Source organism: Lithobates pipiens, unplaced genomic scaffold (genome assembly GCF_037356315.1).
Source record: "Lithobates pipiens isolate NorthernLeopardFrog02 unplaced genomic scaffold, aLitPip1_a1.2 Scaffold_16, whole genome shotgun sequence".
Classification (NCBI taxonomy): Eukaryota; Metazoa; Chordata; class Amphibia; order Anura; family Ranidae; genus Lithobates; species Lithobates pipiens.
Window position 1 is genome coordinate 96193984 of NW_027507748.1, and position 22320 is coordinate 96216303.

Here is a 22320-nt window from a genome sequence, read left to right on the forward strand (position 1 = left end):
CTTATGGTATAGAGAAGTTCTGAATAATAGTATGTACTCGACCCCAAAAATGACCCGGTTTGGGGCAGGACCAGAGGATATACAGAAACCTTCCTAGAGAGGAGAAACGACACCAAAATTTGCTTTGAGATTTAAGAAACATGAAGTGATGTATTTTAGGGGTCCTGTACCACCTGGTCACATGCTTGTATCACAAGCGAAGAGTGCGAGGAGCTTGGCATGTTCCTCCAAGGTCAGGTGGTTATGTAAATCTTGTTCTTATTTAGGAAGAAAGAGATACAGAAGGTCCCTGTATGCCTGGGGAAGTTTATAACAGAAGGAGGGGGCATGTATAGCTGGGCCAGATCCTATTCATTCCTGTTCAAAAGGTGTAAGAGGCTTATCAAAGACAGAGGTTTTGGGGAGTAAGTGTAGGAAGTGCTCAGGTTTTCTCCATTGCCAATATTTCAAGTGGGCTGTGTATTGGTCCAATGCCACCATATGTTTTAACAGAAACATGCCCAATTTATAGCATCTGTTGTAACAATTATGGCTTTAAAGTGGAATTCCACCCAAAAGTGGAACTTCCACTCATTTGTCTTCTTCCCCCCTCTAGGGCCACATTTGGCACCTTTTTTTTGGGGGGGGGGGTGGGAGAAGGGAGTGGATACCAGTCTTTGACAGGTATTCTGTCCCCACTTCCGGGAGTCTCAGCCACGGCCATTGACCTCCCTGCTCAGCTCCATCCTCCTTCACCCACCCACCGGGCCAGTAGGAGAGCGCAGTGGGTTCCTCGAGAATGCGCAGTAGGGACCCAGAGTAAAGCTGTAATGCTTCACTACCGGGTTCCCTTCCTGGCAATGGCGGCGGTAGCAACCGACAGCTGATGGAAGCATCGCCGGACTCCAGGACAGGTGAGTGTCCTATTATTAAAAGTCAGCAGCTGTGGTATGTGTAGCTGCTGGATTTTAATTTTTGCAGCGGTGGGCAAAACCTCCTTATTAAGAAATGTTTGACATTCACTGCCATGCCAGACAGAAAAGTAACTGAGTTTAAAATATGTTAGCATCATTTGAAGAGGCAAGAAACTTTTTATAGAAAAAGATATTACAAAATAGACCAAAAGCAACAGTAAAACAAACAGGATTAAAAGCAATGTATTTTAACAAGTATTTCCTGAGTTTTGTTGGTGTGTAATTTGATTTAAAGTAGTCTGATCTGGTATATCAGAGTCACTGGCTCTCATGAATGACTATCTGCATTTGTGCATAGTTCTCCAGAAGGCGTCAATGAGCCCTCCTCCATCCAATCACAAGAGCTGAGGGGTGTGATGTAGGAGTGCTGAAATGTTTGGTTATACATCGGACACTACTTTAATGTTACTATAAATAATGATATTTATTTTCTGAATGTATATACTTAAATATTTAGAAGAAATTGGCACCTGCCATAGATCTAATAATGACTGAAACGGTTTTAATATTCTTGCTTCTTAATTTACAGATTGACATAAAAATATTACCAGAATGTGGAAGAAACTATAATTCGTCTGACATGTACAGAGCAAAGAAGACCAAAAAGAAATCCTTTCACAGGATACTGAAGAACAATTCTCAACTATGTCCTAATTTTGCAAAAGTAATACGTGATGAAGGTATGGGTGTACATTATTTATTTGGTTTATTTTTTATTTATTTTCATTCTCTATATTTTCCTTATAAAATAATCAATTTGGTGTTGTATTGTTTTTTCTATTGCACATTTTCATTTTTCTTACCTTACTTTCAGTTAGGTTAAAAAAACACAAAAAATGGTTGAGGTTTAGCTTTCTATGGTTGAAGTTTGAGCTTTAACCACTTGAGCCCCAGGCCAATTCTGACATTTCTGTCATACATGTAAAAATCTGTCACATAGTGTTTGTGCAGCTGTTTTTTAAAAGCACATTTTTTGAAAAAAAATTCACTTTAATTAATTTTAGTGCACACAAACATGATATAATACCTATGTTTTGGTAAAATATATTTTGGTAAATATAAAAGATAATGTTACGCTGAGTAAATAGATACCAAACATGTCACCCTTTAAAATTTCACACACTTGAGGAGCGGCGACAAACTATGGTACATTAAATTATACATAGGCGACACTTTAAAAACACTGTTACAGGTTGCCACTTTAGATTATCACAGGAGGTCTGGTGTTAGAATAATGGCTCTCACATGCATGGTGCGATTGCTGTTTACAAATGTATGTGGGGCCAACGCATGTGTTTGTCTTTGCATGAGAGCACAGGAAGATGGGGTGCTTTAAAAAAAAATCTAGTTTTATTATTTATTTTAAACATTTTTTTATTATCACACTAAGAGTAATTGAGTACTACTGAGTGACCGAGAGTAACTGAGTACTGCTGAGTGACCGAAAGTAACTGAATACCGCTTAGTGACTGAGTAATACTGAGAAATTGGTCAGGAAGCTAGTTAATAGCTAAACAGAGTAAAATTCCTAATCCCGTAGGAGTATCCCCATTAATTAGTAGGTACGATGCCCGGCGGGTGTGGAGTTGTGACTCGGTGCACATCTTGTGGCATGTATGTGTTCCTCGATTTTTCAGTCGAGGGCAAATACTGTTGCACAAAATGTGAGCACGTTGCTTCCTTGGAAGCCTAGGTCCTGAATCTAGGGAAACAGCTGGCAACACTGAGAAGAATCTCCATACTAAAGGAGAGTTGGGAACGTACCCAACAGGTGATGGCAGGGGCCAGCACAGAGGCAGGTGGAGATACATGGGTGCAGGCACTGGACCAGAGTAGCTGGGTGGCAGTTAAGAAGAGTAGAGTGGAAAGAAAAAGGGGGAAAGTGGTAAGGAGGCCGGTCCTGGGTTGGAACATCCCAACAACTACACCCTGTTGTATCATGTTGGAGAAACCAGTCAAGGACCAGCATCGCTGGAGCAGAGAAACACCCCTAGCTGCCAGGAGAAAAACTCCTCCAGTGAGGACGGGAGCGAGGCTAAGGAAAGACAGATCCTGATGGTAGGGGACTCAGTTATTAGAAAGACAGAGAAAGCAATCTGTTAGAAAGAACATAAACGCCAAACTGTATGTTGTCTACCGGGCGCTCAGGTTCGGCACATTGCGGATCGAGTGGACAGATTATTAGTGGGGCTGGGTAGGACCCAGCTGTCATGGTACACATAGGTACCAATAACTAAGTTAGAGGAAGATGGAGAGGCCTAAAAAAAACTATTTCAGGAACTTAGAAGCTCAATTGAGGAGTAGGACCTCCAAGGTAGTCCTCTCAGAAATACTATACGTACCTTGATCCACACCAGAGAGGCAGCAGGAGATTAGGGAAGTTAACAAGTAGCTGAGGAGCTGGTGTAGAAAGGAGGGGTCTGGGTTCCTGGAGAACTGGACTTAATTCTTAGTGAGCAACCGGCTCTTAAGCATAGACGTGCTGCACCTAAATAGGGGGGGGGTGCCGCTCAGCTGGGAGAGAAGATGGCTGAAAAATTAGAGGGGCTTTTAAACTAGGTGATGGGGAGGAGGGTCCAGATATAAAGCTAGCCAGTGAAGAACAAGGCTCAGCGGGTAATATTGGAGGTATTAGTGGTAGGGGGACTATACTACCAGAACCTAAGGTAAGCAAGTTGGCAAATGCAAACTGCAGCCTTGTAACAACTAACAAAGAAATAGTATGCAACCAGAAAAAATTACGAGGCTTGTATACCAACGCTAGAAGTCTGGCTAACAAGTATTCCCTATATGACAGAGATATGGAGGGGAAAAAAGGGGATACATTTTTGTATATCAAAAATGATGTGCAAGTGAATGTGAAAGACGATATCACTAATGGTGCTTGGGAGCAGGTGGAATCCTTGTGGGTAGAGCTCCAAAGGGAGGAAACTAGAGGGAAAGTAACTCTGGACATATATCTGGATATAGACTGGGCAGGGGGAACCGCACATTCGTCTAAGGCTCACTATTTCCTAAATGTCTTTTGGATTTTAAGGGGAACCCTGTGCCATTTTTTTTTAAATGGCATGGGGTCCCCCAAAAAATCCATACCATACAGACCCTTATCCAAGTATGCAACCTGGCAGGCAGCAGAAAAAGAGGGGGGACAAGAGAGCGCCCCCCCTCTTCTGAACCGTACTAGGCCACATGCCCTCAACATTGGGAGAGTGCTTTGGGGTAGCGCCCCCCCAAAAACACCTTGTCCCCACAACCCTTGCTTGGTGGTTGTGGGGGTCTGCGGGCGGGGGCTTATTGGAATCTGGAAGCCCCCTTTAACAAGGGGACCCCCAGATCCCGCCCCCCTTTGTGAATTGGTAATGGGGTACAAATGTACTTCTACCATTTCACAAAAGTGTCAAAAATTTTAAAAAAGACAAAAGATGTTTTTTAACAATTCCTTTATTAATTTCTTCTTCTTTCCCAGCTTCTTCTTACATCTCCTTTCTTCTGGTCTTCCTTCTGTGTTCTTCTTCCTCCATCTTATCTTCCCCCGTGTCATCCTCTGCTTCTTCCTTCTTCCTTCCTTCAATTTTTTAATTTTGGCACGGGGTTCCCTTAAAAGCCTTACCAGACCTGAAGGGCCAGGTATGGAATTTAGGGGGACCCCCATGCATTTTTTTAAAAATGTTGGTTCAGGGCACCCCTGTGGGGAAATTCCATGCTGTTTTTATCAATGAAGTTTTATGTGTATAGTCGGACCGACAAGTCATTATAGCCGGTGCTAGTGATAGTACTTTTAAATTACTTTTTTTCCATTAGAAATGTCATTTTGCTCTTGGACTGTTCTAAACACAGGAAACAAGCGCCACTTTACAGGCATACTATAGACACCCCCCACGTACGAAATTTAAAAGAATATTACACTTTTATTGTTTCACTTTAAGCATTATTAAAATCACTGCTCCTGAAAAAGGCAGTTTTTAAAACTTTTTTTGCATTAATACATGTCCCCTGGAGCAGGACCCAGGTCCCCAAACACTTTTTATGACAAAACTTGCATATAAGCCTTTAAGATTAGCACTTTTGATTTCTCTCACAGACTTTTAAAGGGTGTTCCGCGGCATTCAAATTTGCCGCGAACACCTCAAATTGTTCGCTATTCGGCAAACGGATGAACAGCCAAAGTTAGAGTCAAACTCATGTTCGACCCGGAACATAAAGCCCATCCCTATTCTTGAGTACGCCATCCAGTTTTAGGCATCAGTCCTCAGGAAGGATGTGCCTGGAACCGGGGAAAGTCCAGAGAGGGGCAACAAAACGAATAAAGGGACTAGAGGACCTCGGCGATGGGAAAAGACTACAACCATTGAACTTCTTCTCTATGGAGAGGAGACGCTTGAGAGGTGATATGATATCAATGTACAAATACCGTACTGGTGACCCTAGCATAGGGAAAAAACTTTTCAGTGAAAGTGAATTTTAAAAAAACATGCTGTTATTCACTAAAATTGGAAGAAAGGTAAGGATGTGGAATTCTCTTCCACAAGCAGTAGTAACAGCAGGGAGCATCGATAGGTTGCCCATCTAATAGTTGTTTTTAAACTAACGACCACAATATACAGGGGTATACAATTTACTATTAACATAAACACACACACACACACACAATCAGGTTGAACTGGATGGACTGGTGTCTTTTTTCAGCCTCACCAACTATCTAACTGTCTCTTTAATTTTTTTTTTTCAATCAACTTTTTTGCTATCACAAAGGATGAACAACATCCTGTGTGATAGCATGGGCAGTAAGAGGTATTTGTTATTGGGAGATTTGGGGTCTATTAGTGCCCAGATCTCTCTCTTGTCCTTAAAAGCATCAGATTAAACCAAGATCAATTTGATCCGATGCTTTCATAGGCCAGTAACAGCCTGTTTACATTAGCCAAAAACAGAAGTAACAAAATACTAGTTTTACTCACTTACATAGTGTGTGTGTGTTGAGTCTGTAAAATATTTCAGTTTTTTTATCTGTGACATAATACACTTTTTTGCTTCATGATTACATATCTGCAAAGTGTCTCCCTTTTACATGTAAGCCGACCAATGTGTCAGTATTTCCAAACCAAACTTAGAATTGCCAGTGGACACAATAAACTCCCCTGTGTGGTGCTAAATAATTTATAACTACCGTATTTATCCGTGTATAACACGTGTCGGCGTATAATACGCACCCAAAGTTTAGGAGGGAATTTTAAGGAAAAAAACTTTTATGAGGGGAGTTTAACCACTTCAGGACCGCCGTATTGCCATTGTACGTCAGCACAATGGCACAGGCAGGCAGAATCACGTACATCTACGTGATTGCCTTCCAGCGGGTGGGGGGTCCCATCGGACCCCCTCCCGCTGGTTACGGCGGTCCGATTCGGTCCAGGAGCGCTCCGTGATGAGGGGATGGCCGTTCGTTTTCGGCCACCCCCTCTGGATCGCTCCTGGCCAATGAGAAGCTTCCTCCCCTGTGTATTGTTTACACAGGAAGGAGGAAGTGATGTCATTCTCCTCGGGGCGGTCTTTTTGACCGGACTACGAGGAGAAGAGTAAAAGTAAGTCTGCACGAACACTACACTGACATGTAGGTACACACAGGCACACAAACCCCCCCCCGATCCCCCCCCCGATCCCCCCCCGATCGCCCCCCGATCCCCCCCCCCGCCCCCCCTCCCCCCCCAGTCACAGTGTCACTGATTGCATTGATCATTTCTTTACTGATCAATGCATTCAGTGTCAGTTGTGACAGTAAAAACTGTCAGGACAGTTAGTGTTAGGTCCAGGGTAGCCCCCTATCACCCCCCAATAAAGATTTAACCCCCTGATTGCCCCTAGAGTTAACCCTTTCACCCCCTTTTGCCAGTGTCACTAAGCGATCATTTTTCTGATCGCTGCATGTGTCGCTAGTGTCGCTAGGTAGCTAGTTATTTTTTTAGGTTCACCGCCAGGTTTTTATATCGCTAGGTACCCCGATATACTACCCAATAATGTTTTTAACCCCCTGATTGCCGCTAGTTAACCCTTTCACCCCCTTTTGCCAGTGTCACTAAGCGATCGTTTTTCTGATCGCTGCATTAGTGTCGCTACAGTCGCTAGGTAGCTAGTTATTTTTTTAGGTTCACCGCCAGGTTTTTATAGCGCTAGGTACCCCGATATACTACCCAATAATGTTTTTAACCCCCTGATTGCCGCTAGTTAACCCTTTCACCCCCTTTTGCCAGTGTCACTAAGCGATCATTTTTCTGATCGCTGCATGTGCCGCTAGGTAGCTAGTTATTTTTTTAGGTTCACCGCCAGGTTTTTATATCGCTAGGTACCCCGATATACTACCCAATAATGTTTTTAACCCCCTGATTGCCGCTAGTTAACCCTTTCACCCCCTTTTGCCAGTGTCACTAAGCGATCGTTTTTCTGATCGCTGCATTAGTGTCGCTACAGTCGCTAGGTAGCTAGTTATTTTTTTAGGTTCACCGCCAGGTTTTTATAGCGCTAGGTACCCCGATATACTACCCAATAATGGTTTTAACCCCCTGATTTCCGCTAGTTAACCCTTTCACCCCCTTTTGCCAGTGTCACTAAGCGATAATTTTTCTGAACGCTGCATCAGTGTCGCTAGTGTCGCTAGGTAGCTAGTTAACTAGGCTCCCAAAAAGTCCCCCACATGTGGTATCCCCGTACTCGGGAGAAGCAGCAGAATTTATTTTGGGGTGTAATTTGACTTCTGCCCATAGCATGTGTGAGCAATATATCATTTAGTGACAACTTTGTGCAAAAAAAAAAAAGTTTGTAATATTCCCGCAACTTTTGGCAAAATATAAAATATTCCATGGACTCAACATGCCTCTCAGTAAATAGCTTGGGGTGTCTACTTTCCAAAATGGGGTCATTTGGGGGGGTTTTGTGCTATTTTGGCATTTTATGGCCTTCGAAACTGTGATAGGTAGTGAGGAGTTAAATCAAAAATTTGCACCCTTAGAAATCCTGAAGGTGGTGATTGGTTTTCGGGGTGCCGTGCGCGACTAGACTCCCAAAAAGTCCCACACATGTGGTATCCCCGTACTCGGGAGAAGCAGCAGAATGTATTTTGGGGTGTCATTTCACATATAACCATGGCATGTGTGAGCAATATATCATTTAGTGACAACTTTTTGTAAAAAAAATGTTTTATTTTTTTTTTTGTCATTATTCAATCCCTTAGGACAAAAAAAATAAATATTCAATGGGCTCAACATACCCATCAGCAATTTCCTTGGGATGTCTACTTTCCAAAATGGGGTCATTTGGGGGGGATTTGTACTGCCCTGCCATTTTAGCACCTCAAAAAAAGAGATCGGCAGTCATAAATTAAAAGCTGTGTAAATTCCAGAAAATGTACTCTAGTTTGTAGACGCTATAACTTTTGCGCAAACCAAAAAATATACGCTTATTGACATTTTTTTTACTAAAGACATGTGGCTGAATAAATTTTGCCCTCAATGTATGACTAAAATTTAGTTTATTCGATTTTTCTTATAACAAAAAGAAGAAAATATCTTTTTTTTTCAAAATTTTCGCTCTTTTTTCATTTATATCGCAAAAAAAAAAAATCGCAGAGGCAATCAAATACCATCAAAAGAAAGCTCTATTTGTGGGAAGAAAAGGACGCAAATTTCGTTTGGGTGCAATATTGCATGACCGCGCAATTACCAGTTAAAGCAGCGCAGTGCGAAATTGCAAAAAGACCTCTGGTCCTTAAGGTGTTTATTGGTCCGGAACTGAAGTGGTTAAGGAAAAAAACTTACATTTACATGCCCATCAATGCAGCCTTATCAGTGTCCATCTACAGCCTTGTCAGTGTAATTTGCAGCCTTGTCATTCAGCTTTGTCAGGGTCATTTGCAACCTTGTCATTCAGCCTTGTCATTCAGCTTTGTCATACAGCCTTGTCAGTGTTATTTTCAGCTTTGCCATTTAAAAATGGCGCAGCCGAGATACAGAACCGTTCTCGGTGGCTCTCGGCCGAGAGCGTCCAAAAGCCGCAGAGAATGGCCGAAAGTCGCCAAGAACGGCCCGAATGCCACCGAGAATGGCCGAAGGCTCACAATTGGCAGGGGATTGGCGGGGGATCGGCGTATAACATCCACAATTTTCCCCTGATTTTAAGATAAATACAGTAGTAAACGTTTAAAAAAGTGTTAATACAATCCAACATATCTAGTGCAAACAAATTATGATTAATAAATATCAGTAATGTGAAGCACATAAATCTGCTCACATAATTTGCAATAAAACATCTTTGCCAAATATGCTGAAGAAATCTCCTTCCACTGAGACTGGCTGCAACCATTTTAACTGTGGGCAGCTGAAGATGCTGCTTGTTCATTTCCTGTATTTACACAGGTACACATAGGCAAACCTCCAGCTCTCATTGGCCCTCTTATGACTCATCCCTTCTCCCTTCCTGGCAAACTCTCATGAGAGTGAGAGAGAGAGCTGTGCATGATGTCATAAGCTTAGGCTTTTTACCAGACAAGAAACAGGAAGTGGGCTATATAAGGTATTTACTGGCAGAAAAAAAATACTATCCAAAGTTAAAACAAAAAGGGCAGAAGATTAAATATATGGAAAGTTGAAAAAGTGACTGAAGGTCCGCTTTAATAAAAACAATAGGTGGTGACATCAAATATTAAAAAAATTGAAAGTGTCCCCAACTTCCCCAACAAAGTTCCTTTGAAAAGTGTCTTGTCCTATGTCACTACACACTGTAACTTGGTAGATGTTGTATTAGGAAGTACATACTGACCCTGTGCTCACTTCCCCAGTCCAGCATACCTCTTTTACTTTATTCCAGTAACAGAATGGGGTCCCATCAAGCACCTAATGCGGACCTCATGTGTGCAGATTAACTCCTTCCTTCCTATACCTATGTGACTAGGCCATGGAGCTCCATAATAAGGGTTCAGATCCAGTTGCTATTGAATACTGACCGCTGGGGAGGGAGCCAGCAAGTCTAGAACTTGGTTTTGGTTACTCTTAGCAACTAAAATATTTTCCCTGTCTTGTCGAGTTAACTCCTTTTTGTAGTGGTGTTACTTCATAGCCCGTTTGTGCCTCACAGACCCTGGTTCTTTACATATATCAAAACCCACATGCACCCTTTTGAATAACTTCAGACCAGGCTTAGAAGAGTTAATAAAACTTGTGAGACTTCAGCATTAGTGTGGTTTCCCAGGCATACCCATGAGTAGATAGTCCGTGCTGGTATTCTCCATGACTTGGATGTCTTACGAAAAGCCCGGTGCCTTCAGCGGCCTGTAAGGCACAGCAGTTCTGATACCACAAGCCAAGAGTGGGAACAGCCAAGGACCCTGGACCTCAGTCTTCCTCCTTTTTATAACACAGGTGGGCTGGCAAGGACCAAAAAGCATGGGAACTGAACACACATAACAACCCTTTCCCCAGCCTGGTCCAGCTGCTAACTTGCTAAACTAATATTGGCAAAATCTGCTAATAAGCATGCATGATGTAGTGTGTGTGTCCTAGCTCCCCAACATGTTTCGTCATACATGAATGAGGGAAACAATAGACTTTGGCCCCTGGATTATGAATTGTATGCAGATGGAAAACTGAGCAGTCCTCAACATTCCAAATTACAGATCACTATCTTTAGAGATGAAAACCAACCTGATATTTAGGGACAAAAACAGAGTATAGCAATTTCTTCCTGATCGAGACCTGAATATTGCATATTCCCAAAGCAACTGTGAAGCTTTGGGTTGCAAAGGGTCTTTAACCCTATATACAACAAGACATACAGTATGAAACCTTATTCCTGGTTTGAAACATCAATACGAAAAAGGTCCTGATTTAATGAAAATTCTGGCTTCCAGTAAATCTGTGGGTGTCTTATATACCAGTATTACGTAACATATCTAGCTTCAATAATCATGCCTATTTTATTTTTAAACATCATTGGGCACCCTAATTAATGGCATCCTAAGGGGGAAGGTTAAATCAGTTCTGTGCCTTTTTCTGTGCCTTTGACAAAATGGGAAATAAAGCTAGAATGCTAGAAAATATTTAATGCCATTACAGACTAATATCACACCTCTTTTCGGTGGCAGGATCTCTTCTGTTGCTATTGAAAAGGTTAAAAAAAAACCTTAGTAAAACCATACAATTGTGTACTGCACCTGGGTTGGACATTTAGGTAAAAAATAAAATTTGAACTGTTTGGATAGATGTTCAAAATTTGTTAAAACAGTGCTAACTTGTGTAAAAGATATGGAGATTGTTCAGTGTTTAACTTATTAGAGCAGGATCCATTGGTTTACGAACCATAAACTCAAGTACTCTACAAATTGGAATACTGCAGGACCCCTTAATAGAACTTAGGTTAAAAACGCTAAGCTATAACAAGTGTTATTGCCATATGTTATTATTATTATTATTATACAGGGTTTAAAACAGTTTGCAAATCACTGCACAACATCGGGGAAGACAGTACAATTACAATACAATTCAATACAGGAGGGATCAGAGGGCCTTGCTCGTTAGGCCCCTTTCACACTGACGTCCCGTTCAGGCCCGCCTGTCAGTTTTTCAGGCGGACCTGAACGGGTGCTCCATAGAGCTCTATGGAGCGTCGGATGTCAGCGGTGACATGTCCGCTGACATCCGCCCCGCTCCGATCCGAAAAAGTGTAACGGAGGAAAAAGCTATTTTTCCATCCGTCTGCGGATCGGATCGGGTGACGACGGGCACTGCGGTCCATCGTCATCCGATCTCCCATAGGGGAGAGCGGCGCTGTGACAGGTCCGTCCCTGCGCAGTGTGCAGAGACGGGCCTGTCATCTTCCTGCTCAGCGGGGATCGACGGAGTGATCCCCGCTGAGCAAACGGATATCCACGGGGCGGATCAGAACTGATCCGCCCCGTGTGAAAGGACCCTTAGAGTTTACAATCTAGAAGTGAGGGTCAAGTGGAACAAAGGGTAGTGGCTGTGGGGGATGATCAGGTGGACAAAATGAAAATACAGTTGTTAGGTGTGGGTAGGACAGGCTTCTCTGAAGAGGAGGGTTTTCATGTATTGTCTAAAAGCTGATAGAGTAGGAGATAGATGGACAGATTAGGGTAAGGTGTTCCATAGGCTTGGAGAGGGTCTGGAAAAGTCCTAGAGACAAGCATGGGAGGAGGTGATTAGATATACACTATTATTTTCAGCATGCTAGAGCCAATGACAGCTGACCAATAATGCAAGAATGAAAGCTTTTTCATGTTTTATCACATAACTTGATGATCCCAACCCTACTATTGTACGCTTCCTCAAATTTTTCAGAACACATCATTTTCTTAGGGCTACGGGTTCTAGTCTGCCTTCTTTTTTATCTAGAACACTGGTGGAAAATTCACAAATAGACACCTTGTTATTTTAGCTTTGATATGTTGTATTTTGAATTATTTAATTTTCTTTAAATTATGATTACACAAATATATGAGCCCTTTGGACATGTTGCAAAGCAGGCATCCTCCAGTGTTACTCCAACTTGCCACACCAATGCGCTACTGCATCACACCAAAGATCATATGCCAATAATAATAATATGCAAATAAGTACTGTCCTAACAGTGCACATGGCAAAATGCTACCAATATTCACTGGCATTTTTTTTATTGACTGTAGCTCCCTTTAAAGCTACATTTCTGACAAACAAAGCTAAAATTATATCGGCTAAAATGTGTTTAACTCTGTTAGAATAGAATTGTGATGCACACACACCTGACACAAAGCATAGCAAAAAAAAAGTGACACCACTTTGTTAGTTAAAGCAAGTAAAATGCAAGGTTCATTTATTTTCTCAGGGACTCCTCTCACTCCGCTGAGGATCCTGGGAAATAATAAGTACCCCAAATATTGCAAGAAGACTCTTTAGTATAGTGCAAGAGAATCTTCAGAGATTTGGTACTCATTGTTTCCAGGAACTTGCTGGAAGGAACCTTGCCCTTGGCATAGTGCCAGTTAGGTATATCATTTAACTTGATGTCTGAATCTGGTTGCACTGAGAACACAAGAAGCTAATACCAACAGCAAAATGATTACAAACACCTAGCTGGATTAAAAGGTGTTAGATTATATTTCAGCTTTAATTGTACTCAGATGTGTTTTATGATAATTATGATCATGTACAAATAAGGCACTTACACTTTATTTCACCTGAACACTGGAAACATTGACACCAAACCAGCAGGAATGCATAAATGGCAAATTTCACACATAAACAAAACAATTGCACCAGGATATCCCGGTTCAGATGAGCTAATTATTCTTTGTCCTTTTTCTCATTTAGTTAATTGCTTGATCATTTATGCATGCACTGATTTTTAGACTCTGAAGAAACCATTTTCACACTGACAGGAAGACTCAATAAACTACCATAGTGCTCAACAGCGCCGTAATAGTTAATTGAGAATTACAAGCCTACAGCCACAAAGTATGTCGGTACTTGAAGTTCATTCATTTACAGCCGGTACAGGGATCTCTTCCCCGCACTGCTGCCGCACACAGGGTTTGGATCACTTAGCCACTGCAGGAGCAGAAACATGTTACATGTTCCACCCTAAAAACATGTGGAATGTGTAACATGTTCCTGAAGCTGAACTTATCCTTTAAATCATCTTATCTTAAATCACCTAATTATATTCCAGGTGCATTTAACCTCTTCCCTCACGCTGATATACGTCAGCAGAAGGGCACATACAGGCAAAATCATGTACCTGTATGTTGCCCTTTAAGAGGCGGCGGGCGGAGCGTGTGCACCACCGGCGGCACACTCGCGCGCCCACGGGAAGCTCCATGAGTCCGGACTCGAACGCGGGTCCCGCGGACTCGATCGCAGCGGGGACACCCCCGATCGCCTCACGGAGAGGAAGAACGGGGAGATGCTAAAGTAAACAAGAATCTCCCTGTTCTGCCTAGCAACAGTGACACTGATCCCTGCTCCCTGTGATTGGAGCAGAGATCAGTGATCTGTAAAACACAGCCACGCCCCCCACAGTTAGCAACATGCCCCAGGGCACACTTAACCCCTACACTGCCACCTAGTAGTTAACCCCTTTACTGCCAGTGTCATTTACATAGGAATCTGTGCATTTGTATAGCATTTGTATAGCTGAACTTATCCTTTAAATAATCTTATCTTAAATCAGCTAAGTACACTCTAGGTGCATTTAACCACTTCCTGACCGCCTCACGCTGATATACATTAGCAGAAGGGCACGTACAGGCAAAATCACGTACTTGTATGTTGCCCTTAAAGAGGCCGGGAGTGCATGCGTGCGCGCCACTGGCAGCACGCTCGCGCGCCCGCGGGAAGCTCCATGAGTCCGGTCATGGGTCCCGTGGACTCGATCGCCGTGGGGATACCCGCGATCGCCTCACTGAGAGGAGGCAAAAGTGACACTGATCTCTGCTGCCTGTGATTGCAGTTTTTACCTATTTTGTTACATTACAGTAACAAAATTAGTTTGATGTTTTTTTAATCTGAATCACCTTTTTGAAAGGCCCCAGAGGCTGCAACACCTAAGCAAGAGGGACCACTAACCAAACACTGCCATAAAGACCAAGGAACTCTGCAAACAAGTAAGGGATAGTGTTGTTGAGAAGTACAAGTCAGGGTTAGGTTATAAAAAATATCCAAATCTTTGATGATCCCTAGGAGCACCATCAAATATATCATAACCAAATGGAAAGAGCATGGAACAACAGCAAATCTGACAAGAGACGGCCGCACACACAAAACTCACGGCCCGGGCAAGGAGGGCATGAATCAGAGAGGCAGCACAGAGACCTAAGGTAACCCTGGAGGAGCTGCAGAGTTCCACAGCAGAGACTGGAGTATCTGTACATAGGACGACAATAATCCGTACACGCCATAGAGTTGGAATTTATGGCAGAGTGACCAGAAGAAAGCCATTACTTTCAGCAAAAAAACAAAATGGCATGTTTTGAGTTTGTGAAAAGGCATGTGGGAGACTCCCAAAATGAATGGAGGAAGGTGCACTGGTCTGATGAGACTAAAATTTTACTTTTTGGCTATCAAAGAAAGTGCTATGTCTGGCACAAACCCAACACATCACATCACCCAAAGAACACCATCCACCATGTTTTTTTAGCAGATGGGACTGGGAAACTTGTCAGAGGTGAGGAATAGATGGATGGTGCTAAATACAGGGATATTCTTGAGCAAAACCTGTACCACTCTGTGTGTGATTTGAGGCTAGGAGGGAGGTTCATCTTCCAGCAGGACAATGACCCCAAACATACTGCTAAAACAACACTTGAGTGGTTTAAGGGGAAACATGCAAATGTGTTGGAATGGCCTAGCCAAAGCCCAGACCTCAATCCAATAGAAAATCTGTGGTCAGACTTAAAGATTGCTGTTCACAAGCACAAACCATCCAACTTGAAGGAGCTGGAACAGTTTTGCAAGGAGAAATTGGTAAACATCCCAGTGGCAAGATGTGGCAAGCTCATGGAGACTTATCCAAAGCGACTTGGAGCTGTGATAGCCGCAAAAGGTGGCTCTACAAAATATTGACTTTAGGGGGGTGAATAGTTATGCACATTGACTTTTTCTATTATTTTGTCCTATTTGTTGTTTGCTTCACAATAAAAAAAAAAAAATCTTCAAAATTGTGGGCATGTTCTGTAAATTAAATCTTGCAAATCCTCAAACAGTCCAGGTTAATTCCAGGTTGTGAGGCAACAAAACGCAAAAAATGGCAAGGGGGGTGAATACTTTTGCAAGGCACTGTAAATGCTACAATATATAAAGTGAATTAACCACTTGCCGACCAGCTGCCGTCATTATACTGCGGCCAGTCGGCACAATCCCACGAACTGTTGTATCTGTACGTCGGCTCCTTTAAGTGGAATAATAGGCGTGCATGCCCGCTGCAATGCAAGGGTGCTGATGCTCGTGACCGGCGGTCGTGATGACCACTGGTCACATGCGATCATGGGCACGAGAGGCAGAACAGGGACATGTCCCTGTTCTGTAAGGAGAGGAGATGCAGATTGTGAGTTCATAATGGCTAGGGACCACAATTTGTCATCTCCTATATTCAGTCCCCTCCCCCTACAGTTAGAACACACACTAGGGAACACAGTTAACCCCTTGATCGCCTCCTAGTGTTAATCCCTTTCCTACCAGTGACAATTGTACAGTAATCAGTGGATTTTTATAGCACTGTTCGCTGTATAATTGTCAATCATCCCAAAAATGTGTCAGAAGTGTCTGATGTTTCCGCCATAATGTTGCAGTCTTGATAAAAAGCACAGATCGCCGCCATTACTAGCAAAAAAATAATAATAATAAAAATGCCATAAATCTATGCCCTATTTTAAAGATACTATAACTTTTGTGCAAATCAATCAATATAAGCTTATTGCGATTTTTATTATCAAAAATATCCAAAATTAAACAGTTGTATGTGAAACAAAAATATGAACAAAGAGTCCAATTAAGTACGATGTGATAACAGTTTAACATAGGTGTAATCTGTACTCCACTTCAATAAACACCACATGAACTCCACAACTAAACACTCACCTCAGGCACAACATTGACCTATGTGTTAAATACGTTCCAACACGCCTTCCCTTATATGTGGGGTCTGATCCTCAGTCAACTTCTCCAAATTTACCAACAGCCATCGGTCCAGTTCAGCATTGTTCGTAGGCAGAATTGTTTTGTCTTCGCTTACCAAAGCAGCTCAAAATAAACATTACAGGTCATCACTGTGCTAATGTCTTAAAAAACATTACATTTTATTTAAAATGATTAAAATGCACTCACATTTAAAAGTGCACTGAACATCAATACAGAGCAAGGAATGTCAATGTATTGCCCCCTTAAGAAGCATAGGAAAATGGCATCATGTCAATATAGTGCAAACTTCGTCACTTCCAGCTTGATGACTCCATCCCGACATGTTTTGTCACAGGCCATGTGACTTCCTCAAGGGAAAAGGACTTACCCCTTGAGGAAGGCACATGGTCTGTGACAAAATTATTCTGTTTTGGAGGTGCATATAACCTGTTCCTAATAAGTATTTTTTTTTAATGAAAAGCTTTGAGGCAGAATGAGCTTAGTAAAGAGCTTGTCAATCAGTGTAGCAAAGCAGCTTCATATTTCTTGACCTACTCATCTATGTATCACAGAAAAGAGCAGGAGAAACCACTGTTAAACATTTGTTAGAATACAACAAAATTAGCTATTATTCACGACAGGTTAATATGTTTATTTTATTATGTATTCATATACCAGTTTTGAATTTTAGCATGTTTTAAACTCCATGGAAAAATAGTAAGAAAAACAGCCAGCTGTCAAAACTCTAATTATTTTGCTGATTTTTAAGTGTAGAAAATAAAAAAGTTTTTGGGAATTAGCAAATCAAACAGGAGTGATGGCATTAATAATATAGGCAGGGGCAGTTTAGCCTCTCCCCTGTAAGTGGTGCTGTTCTGACAGCCGCTGTGCAGAGAGAACAAAGATTAAGAGGAGATTTTGTTCCTATGAGACCTCTGTGGGTGTCATCAAGGGAGCAGCTATTCCATTGGACGTGGTTGCCCTGAATGACCTCCGTGGCCATCTTTAGTGAGGGCAGTGCTAATAAATAGCACTGTCCTGTCCCCCTGCAGTTAGCACGCGTTTGCAAAGAGGATAGTGTAAGGACAGGGTCCCTGCTGGCTAGGGACAATGAACTCAACAATAGAGAGAGGTTCTTGTCTACAAATAGTGCAGGGATACTATGCCTGACTCCCTTTTGGAGAACTCTAGAGAGCTTGGGATGATGACCTTCCTGTCTGTTTACTAGGTGCCTGCACAGCTGTTCTGCCAGCCACCCCCTTCATCAGATACTGCTCTAGTAGCATAGCCTACATAAGTGTTCTGTCAAGTGGAGAGACCCACATTGTTATCAGCTATTATACCCGGGTTGCCTATAGTATTGGGCACCTTGCCACTGTCTTTTACATGTTAATTGTTACTTCAACTTTACCAAATAATAAATGGGCCACCTTCCTTTGTCTCTGTGTACCTTTACTCCATCTTGTGTACCAAACAACTGACCCCACCAACAAATTAATAGCAGTTCAGTTTGGGTGCAGATATTACCTGTTTACTAATAAAGAGTTATTTTGTTAATCTTTCAGCATTTTGGGTCATTAGGCACTAGGTACAAGTGTGATATTCAAAAATATGTATTCAAATAAAGTAACATGCCAATAGTCAGAAAAACAATTTTCTTTTCAGTAGGGTCAGTTATCATTTCCTAATCATGGTTTCATTACATATTACACCATAATTACGAGCTTGAAGAAAGCAAGTGAGCTATAATGAGAACTGATTAATAGCTTGTGAAAGCCTCATCTATGAACCTCAGGGTTATATCATCATATCATGTAAATTCAATATGTACAAACAAGATGAGCCAAATACTGCAGTGCTTATGTAGAGTCATTACTTGCAAAGGAGGACAAAAATACAGCTTCTTATACTTCTCAGTAATCAGCAAGCTGCATGTAGATCCTATACAGGAAATCTGTGTAAATGTATGCAGATGGACCGCAGTGCAAATATTGCTAACTGAAGATGTTCTAGAATACATCTACAAAAATAATAGCAGCCTTAAAATCTCAGAGCAAAAAAAAATGCCTTTAAAAAAATAAATAAATGATTTAAAATTCTGAAAGTACTTACCTGAATCCACGGTCACTGACTCACTAATGTTCCCAAGGACAACCTTGGTAGCCAACAATTCCCACCTAACCGAACATGGAAGAAGGCAGGTATGTCACTGTGCCTGTAGGAGCCATCTATTGGCAGTAGAATGCAGGCAGGCAGTCCCTAAAGAGGTTCAATTATTACAACTTTTAATGATTGGATAACTGAACTGAACATTCACACAATTTATTATATAAATAATCTCTACTCTTTAGTAAATCAGCCTCACTGTCTCAGAGATGATCAGGGGCGGCCCTTCCATTAAGGGCGCAGGGGAGCCACCCCCCTATCCATACCGCTGCCCCCCCCCCCCCAATCTATGCATCCAGCCCCTTACAGGGTGTTTTTTTGACGCACCGATTAGAGTCAAGGGCTCTAATAGGCTTCAAAATAGGGTGGGCTCACGCGCAGAAAATGCACTCACAGCTTTCGCCCAGGTGTGCTACAATAGCAAATGAATATTCACTATTCCAACACTGATCCTCCTCCTGGCCAATCAGAAAGCAGGTCTGAGACCCATCACCCGATTGGCTGAAAGAATAGGCGATCCTATTGGACGCCTAGGAGGAGGGAAGGAGACGCACAGCTGTCGTGATGGAGGAAAGGGACACAGGAGCCCCTGCTCAATGCCCGCTGCTGGATGCCTGATGCCTGCTGCCCACTGCCTAGATAGGGTAAGTGCCAAACCAACCAGCAGATGGGGGGGTTGTTTGCCGCACCTCCCAAAAAAGACACCAGGCGCCACTGGAGATTGTGTAAATCATGTAGATCCTGGTGCTGTGTTTGCAAATGTCTAGCTACAAATATACAAAACTGCAGCCTAATCATTGGAAGAGAGGAGACTTTAGAGCTGCAGTCTTAGTGCATTATATGGACAAAACATTTTTTCCATTCAGAGGTTATTGCTTTGAAGTGAAAATGTGCCCAGGCTAAATGCATAAACATATTTACATATTATGAACAAGCAGTAAAAGCACTCTAAAACAAGAGTCACTGATCCCTGTAGCTGCAGGCATTGTGGAGCAATGTATCCTCAAATGTTACAACAGAACCACCAAGAACATTCTCAGAGCAGCCCAGCTCATCATGATTTGCAAAGTCATACCTCCCTAATTTAGAACTTTAAAAAAAGGGGTTATATTTATGCAGAGAATATATGAAGTGGGCATGGCTACTTTTCACAGAATTTTGGACATGGCTTGAAGTGGTATGGTTAAATAGAGTATGAATCTACTTACAGTAAACACTGCACTCTCTAATCCATAAGCTATGCTATACATAACATAGTCCTACCCTCTGCACTCTCTATGCACTCTGTATGCTATATTGTATGTGCTGCTGTTTTTGTACCCATAAAATACTCCACACACAAACCTCAGAACAAAGGATCATTTTCCACAAATGAAAATTTTCAGTCAAATATGCTTACAGACTGTAGGGCCAACATTTCTTCTAAACCTTTCTTAAAAAATAACCATCAAAATATTGGAGTCTGCTTGGTAAACAGCAATTGTGTGAGCCAATAAAACATTTTGTTCAGAAGTATGTATTATACAACATAACTTTAAAAGCACAGAGGTCAGGACTATGTAATGTACAATATAGCCTACGGAATGCAGCTATTAAGACTATGCTATGTACAGCATAGGTTTTTGGGTGCAGGGCTCAGGACTATAGAACATTGTTTAATGAGCCAGCAATCAGAACTACACTATATTGTCAAAAGTATTGACAAGCACATAAACTTTAATGGCACCCCGTCTTAGTCTGTAAGGTTCATTATTGAGTTGGCCCACCCTTTGCTGCTATAAGAGCTTCCGCCCTTCTCGGAAGGCTGTCCACAAGGTTTAGGAGGAGTGTGCCTATGGGAATATTTGACCATTCTTCCAGAGGCACATTTGTGAGGTCAGGCACTGATGTGGACAAGAAGACCTGGCTTGCAGTCTCCACTTTAATTCATCCCAAAGGTGTTCTATCAGGTTGAGGTCAGGACTCTGTGCAGGCAGGTCAGGTATCCCCACCCGAACCCACTCAATCATGTCGTTATGGTCCTTTCTGTGAACACAGTCTTATGCCGCGTACACACGAGCGGATTGTATGGCGTACTTAGTCCGTCATACAATCCGACGGACAATCCGTTGTAGTTTCCACTGAACGAACTTGACCACTCACGGATACACAAACAGTCCGTCAAAAGCTTGCGCGATGACGTGTACAGCACGTATGACGGGACTAGAAATAGGAAGTATAGGACACAGCAAAGCACCCTTCCGCCGTGTAAATCCTTTCTGGGCATGCGCCATTCTTAGTCCGTCGAACTAGCATACTGACAACCGTATTGTCCGCTGAAACCAAAGTACGACGGAAAGAATTTAGAAAAAAACGAAATTCTTAGTACTCCGGACTGCACGCTGAAAAAGTCCGCTGAAGCCCACACACGAGCGGATTGTCCGCTGAAATGTGTTTCGATGGACTAAGTACGCCATACAATCCGCTCGTGTGTACGCGGCTTTGCTTGACCTCACAAATGTGCTTCTGTAAGAAAGGTCAAACATTCCCATAGACACACTCCTAAACCTCGTGGACAGCCTTCCCACAAAAGTTGAAGCTGTTATAGCTGCACAGTGTCGGACAACTCAATATTGAACCCTACGGACCAAGACTGGGCGTTTAAAGTTCATGTGTGTAGAGGCAGATGTCCCAATACTTTTGACAATATAGTGTATGGATTGTACTACATACCATATAAAATGCAGGGATCAAGACTATATGGTCTACAACATTGCATATTGGGTATGGGTGAGAGAGAGAGAGGAGCGGTGCCACTCTGTGTGCAGTATGTCAGTTAAAATTCAAGTTTAACCTCCCTGGCGGTACGATTATTTCGGATTTTAGGTGCTAAAAGCGGTACCATTATTTTGCATGAAAATTTGGCGTTTTATATTGTAGTCCTGCAATTCTTAGGAATAACTCTCTTAAATCTGTCCAAACCAGAGTCTAGCAGACATCCCGGGTATAATAAAGTTTGAAAAATTAAATCATAAATTATAATATAATAAATAATTATAAATAATTGTACCAAATAATAATATAACAATAATAAAAATTATTCAATAATGTAATCAAATCAAAAACACTGAAATTTGCTCAGTTGCAGAATTGTCACTGTCATTACTTTTCAGTATTTGATGACGGATCTCCCCACAAATCGCTATCGCTCAATTCTGCGAGTGATTCTAATTTATTATCGCTGTTTTCTAGCTGGTCTAAAATCATTTTTGATGTACAGTGACAGTTTTGGTTGCTATGGGCAATCTCCAGTTTCCAGGCATAAAGAACAGTTTTTATTATATAAAACTGCATGCAGGACACTGGGCAGACCACTAGGGACAACGGGGATGTGAAATATTTACATACAGCAATGTAATCTGTAAGATTACATTATACTGTATGTTTACTGTTTGTTTCACTTTTTGAATTTGGCGCCGATCTCTGTGCCCGTGCGTCGCAACGCTCGCAGGGCACGGAGATCGGCGATGTGATGCATCGAGCGAGACGCGGCTCGCTCGTACAGCGGGGAG

At 42.1% G+C, this 22320-nt stretch overlaps 1 protein-coding gene across 2 annotated transcripts in view; it reads left to right on the forward strand.

Moving 5' to 3' along the window:
- The first annotated feature begins 1484 nt into the window (after positions 1-1484).
- The window catches only part of HTR1F (5-hydroxytryptamine receptor 1F), a 48970-nt gene continuing 28134 nt past the window's right edge, over positions 1485-22320 (forward strand). For both annotated transcript variants that reach the window (XR_013274377.1, XM_077480117.1), the window contains exon 1: positions 1485-1633. The gene's annotated coding sequence lies outside the window, so the exon portion shown is untranslated. The remainder of the gene's footprint in view (positions 1634-22320) is intronic.